The 5817-nt window shown below is 33.4% G+C and overlaps 1 pseudogene; it reads left to right on the plus strand.

Annotated features, from left to right (window-relative positions):
* The first annotated feature begins 889 nt into the window (after nt 1-889).
* Nucleotides 890-2806, plus strand: LOC106314898 (annotated as a pseudogene).
* The last annotated feature ends 3011 nt before the right edge of the window (nt 2807-5817 follow it).

A 5817-nucleotide genomic window follows, 5' to 3' on the forward strand; every position in this document is an offset into this window, starting at 1 on the left:
AAAAAAAATTGACGTTTTGAAACCCCAAACACTAGTTCCTCGGAATTTCCTCGGAATATTCCGAGGAAATTCCGAGGAACTAGTGTTTGGGGTTTCAAAATCTCGAATGTTTTTTTATAAACGGATCGATCGATGGATTTATGTCCAAAAATGCATCGATCGATCACTAAGATGGACCAAAGCGTAACAATGTGATCGATCGATGGGTATATGTCCAAAAACGCATCGATCGATCACTAGTTCATCGGAATTTCCTCGGAATTTTGTAAAATCCCTATAATATTTCCTCGGAATTCATCGGTTTTTTCCGAGGAACACATTTTTCCTCGGAATTTCCTCGGAATATTCTGACGGATTGATATTTCCTCGGAATTTCGTCGGTATATTCCGAGAAAATTTCCTCGGAAATCCTCGGGAAATTTCGAAGATTTCATTTTCCGTCGAAATGTCCGTCAGAATACCGTTGTTTTCTTGTAGTGATATGTCAAATTCTAGAAGTAGGCAATTTCATTTTTTACTTTAATGAAATTACGATGCTAGTCAATGTAAATTTGCTTTATGTGGCAATTTTATTTATATATTTAATTTAATGTCTTTTAAATATCCCATTTTCTCTTCATATTAAAAGTATTTAACTCTAGTCAATGTAAATTTTCTTTCTACGGCAATGTTATTTGTATATTTAGAATTTTTAAAAAGGTCAAACTTTCTTTCTTTTTCTTACTATTAACTATACTTAACTCATAAGTAATGTAGTTTGATATAGTGGATGTCCGTACCTACGGACATGTGTTGCAATGTAATCCACAAATTAAATGAGTTAATCCTGATATAGTCATCTATAAAGCACAGTCATATGAAAAAAGAATTGAACACACACACATATATATATATATCAGACAAATATATGAAAAAATCACGCTCATGATCGTGGAGGAAGAAGAAGAGGTTTAAGTCCCGTCCATATTATGGTTTGTTCTTACGGTTCTTTTTCTCTTCTTAAGCTTTAGTATAGTCTTCAGAAAACCTAGCCGGATCTTATTTGTTGCGGATTTTTTCAGATTTGTTTCCCTCTCTTTCTTGTTCTCTAATTATGATTTTGGAATCATTTATCTTACCGTGTCCTTAATTCTTCTTGATCGCTGTATCAGGATTTCTTTTGTCTCAGTTAAAAACTTTGCTTATATTGCTTGGAAGACATGTTCCTATTTCCTCCAAAACCACATAGTCCTTTCTATAAACTTCAAGTCTTACATTTTCTGATGCAGATTCTATAGTTGTGTTTTAATTTGAAGAGAAACAAATGGTGGGTAGAAAGAAGAAACCCAAGACTTGTGACAACGGGTCGCATGAAGATAGGATAAGCCATTACCTGATGATTTGATATCTCACATCCTTACTCATCTTACTACATTGGATGTTATAAGAACATGTTCTTGATATGGACTTAGACTGTCACTCATTCTCCAGTTTCGATGCCTTTGTAAGTTGTACCAACATGTTCTTCGATAAACACAAGGCATCATGGATACGCAAACTCAGGTTAAGTATTCGCACGCCTGTTGGTGTTGATGACACTACTTATCTCACCCCTTGGATAGATTCTGCTATCACTCATAATATTCAACATCTCGATGTTCATTTTTCATGCTTATACAAGGTCCCAGTTCAGATGCCTCTGAACTTGTATACATGTGCAACACTGGTACACTTACTTCTCTTTGGGGCATAGGGTAATGATCCGGAGGTTGTTTCCTTACCTTGTCTGAAGATCATGCAGTTAGAATATGTTAAATATCCCAATGAAGCCAGTTTTGTGAAACTTATCTCTGGCTCTCCAGTTTTGGAAGATTTAACCGTCATAAGAGCTCCGACGAATAACTCAAATGTTTTGATAGTGTGCTCACAGACACTGAAGAGAATCTATATAAATCAGTTTATACGATTTGATGAACAAAATGGAGTTGTTATTGATGCTCCTCTTCTCGAGATTTTGATGATTAAGTGTTACCTAACAAATAACTTGAAAATTATCAATCTAGGTTTAACTCCCAAGATAGATATTGATATCCCCTTTATTACGATTGATGTTTTGGATACAAATGATTCATCCAAGAGAAGCGTGGTTCACAATTTCTTCGCCAGTATTTCAAGGGCCAGGTGTCTAGCCATTAGTCATTCTACTGTTACGGTATATATATACATTTGCAAATATCCGAGTATATAAAAATTCTCTCCATAAGTTTTTTTTGTTTCATTAACTAATGCTGTCTCTTACTTTTGCTATCAGGTCATTGAGAAATTAGAACCTCAGCTCCAATTTAGTTACCTATCCCAGTTGAGCGCTAGCTTTTCTATGTTCGATCTGAAAATGTTGCCAAGAATTCTTAGGAGCTACCCAAAGCTAAAATCTCTCATCTTGGTGATGAATAGCTCTAACCTCTTTTATAATATTGTTTGTGAAGATGGTCTATATGCATCTACTTAACTTGTTTTCCTTTGCTTTTTCTTACTCTCACAGGAATTGGTTGATGATCGTCATAGGAAGAATGGAGAGCCGACGGTGATGTTTTCATCCGTGCCTCCGTGTTTGATATCATCGCTTAAGTTTGTTGAGTTGAAAAGTCCGATCTTGGGATATGAAGGAGAAATAGAGCTAGTAAGATACTTTCTGAAGAATTCAAGAGTCCTGGAGAAATTGAGTCTAAGGTTTAAGAACCACAATAGGAAAAAATCAAAGCATGTCATCCTCCAGGAACTCCTTGCAATACCAAGATGCTCTAGCACTTGTGAAGTTGTTTTTTGAGAAATTGGGTCATATGACCATAAAAAAAAGCCTAATTCACATATTAGCCGTTTTACTTAACAGACCTATACACGCTGTTATATATATATATTAATACTGTAATACCCCTTCTTTCAACCGGCGCAACCTGCTAAAAAAAATTAAAAATATTAATTATTAATCACACAAAAACAAATTGTGGCCTACTCGACTTCACATCTTTCTCTCCACAGCGTCGCCTCCGTCTGCTTTTGTCATCTCTTTCTTACTCCCATTCCAATTGTGTACTTTCTCCACTTGTGCCATCATCCGACATCGGACGGCATTAAAGTTGTAGCAGCGGTTAGTAACAGACCCTTCCTCTCCAACTTCACCAAGTTGATTCTTCTCAGATCTCTTTCATATCGGCGATTACGGTGAGTTCTGTTGCAATATTGTAAGTTCTCTATTTGGTGCCATAGATTCTATTATTTCTATGTTAGCTCTCCTATTTGGAATAGATTCGGACCTACTGTATTCTAAGTTGATAAATCTAACTTATCGTTTCTGTCGCATGCTCGATCTTGTAAGCTGAGGTAAACAAATTGATTTAGGGTTGAAATTTTCTCACTGCAAAGGGGGGATTGTGATTTTGGAATGAAAAGTCTCTTTTGCGATAAAACAAGTTTAGTTTTGTGTGAAATAGAATATCTTATGGAATCTGTGCTATTTGAAATGAAAAATTTTAGTTTTAGAGACTAGTTATGTGCCATTCCATTCCTCTGCTATTTCTGAAGAATCATATCAGAACTAATATACTATTCACTTTCCATTCCACCAGACCGTCTGTTCCACTCCATATCTATAAATTATATATTATATCAGATGGTTCAATTCTAATTGCACATGTTACTTCTTTACTCGCATAGGCTATTTGGAATGGACACAATTAAACATTTAACTTAAGCATAAAGTAATGCATATACTAGTAGCCTATCTCATATGCTGTCATTTCCTTCCAACTTGTAAAATAATGTGTGTCTTCATTTTCATTTTGTATTTCAGGTTTGTCATGGATGAATTGGAAGGGTAATAATACTTCTATACTATTTTATGAAATGGAACATATTGTTTTTCTTTCAAATTTGACTCTTCTCTTATTTGCCATATTTATTAATATATAATGTACTATATAGTAAGTTATATTTCATTCGATGCTTGAAAGAGAGGGTTCAATCTTGTTTGTTGTTGTTTCATGTTCTATTGATATGAGTTTTGTATTGGTGTTTATATGTGGTTTATATTAGTCTGTATATGATTTTGTAAAGAGAAATAATATATTGAACGTAAATGGAATAATATTTATTATTATATCAAATAAAACAGAATACAATGTGACATTGAATGGGAATGATACATATATGATGTTATCTCTTCCACCTCTTTTCTCTAATGCCGTTAATCTTCATTTCTTTCGCCACAAGAATCTGAATTTGGCGTAAGCATTACCTCTATACCTACAATCATAGACACTTCAAAATTTGAACAATATATATATGTACTGTGCTATATCGCTTGTCACATTGTCTATTCTATAGGCTCATGTAGAATGGAAATGCATGTTACTTGGGGGTTTAGTTTATGAAAGATTGGAGCTGACATTGGATTAGGGTTTATATTTCTATATAGGGTTTAGTGATTAGTGGCTGGGGTTTAGTGATTAGTGGCTGGGGTTTAGTTTATGGAAGATTGGAGTTGACATTGAATTAGGGTTTATATTTTTATGTAGGGTTTAGTGATAGTTGATAGGGTTTAGTTTATGTACGATTGAAGTTGGCATTGGGGCAAGCATTACCACCTTCCATGAAGGCATGACCATATCAGCATTTGAAAAATATGTTAAGATGATCTTTAGATTGCAACTACATTTTTACCATTTCTATTCTATATGCCTCATGTAGAATGGTAATGCATCTTACTGGCCTTTTAAAATTTAGGTTTAGTTTATGAAATATTGGGGTTAACATTGGTTAAGGTTTAAATTTTGATATTTGAGTTTAGGGTTCATATTTGGGTTAAGTTTAGTGATTAGAGTTTAGGGTTTAGGATTTAGGGGTTGAGGTGTGATTAGGATTGGGTTAGTATTTAGGGGTTTAGGATTTATATTTGGGTAAGAGTTGAGTGATTAGAGGTTAAGGTTTAGTATTTAGAAGGTGAACGAGTATGGTTGAAGTCAGTAATAACTTCTTCCATGCAATTATAGATATTTTATAATTTCACAAATATGTACAATGTTATTTTTTTGTTCAATTCTATTTGGATTTTGTGATTATATTTGGAGTTATGGTTTATATTTGGGTTTATGGTTTAGATTTGAGTTTAGGGTTTACTGATTAGAGTTTAGAGTTTAGTATAGAGGTTGGGTGGGATTGGAATAAGTTTTAATATCTAAGGATTGGATTTGAGATATGTTTATATTTAAGGGTTGTAGATAAAGTTATAATTTTATACTATTTTATATAGAATAGAACTCGGTGGATATGTATGTGGTCAATAAAAATATACATGGATGACTCTTCTTTCTACTGGCCACGTTATTCTTTTTCACCTTTTTACCTGGTACCTGTAAAAATAAAAAATAAAACCGGGTAGTTTATGGTATAAATGTTAGATAATAGATTTTGTCAAAATCAAAGCTAATTACTTAATTTACATGCAATATATGGCTAGTTCACAAATTAACCCAAACATGTGAGGTTATTTCAGGCTTTTTAGCCACAACTTTAATTTTGATACTTATGTTTTCGTATAAGCTTGGATTTGATAGTTATGAAACAAAGTATGTTCTTCTATTTGTGTGTCGAACTGACAGTTCATTTATGAGTTTGTTTTTCCCTTAAATCTGATTTGGTACGTTATGAATCCGTATATGCATTTTGTTTTTGTTTTTGTTGACATGTTGTTGGCAATAGTAACCTCATTTTAATATTTGTATCTAAGTCATGGAAAAATGTTCTAGTTTTTTTTTATATATATTTTAAATGTTATAGTCT

This window comes from Brassica oleracea, chromosome C9 (genome assembly GCF_000695525.1).
Source record: "Brassica oleracea var. oleracea cultivar TO1000 chromosome C9, BOL, whole genome shotgun sequence".
Taxonomy (NCBI): Eukaryota; Viridiplantae; Streptophyta; class Magnoliopsida; order Brassicales; family Brassicaceae; genus Brassica; species Brassica oleracea.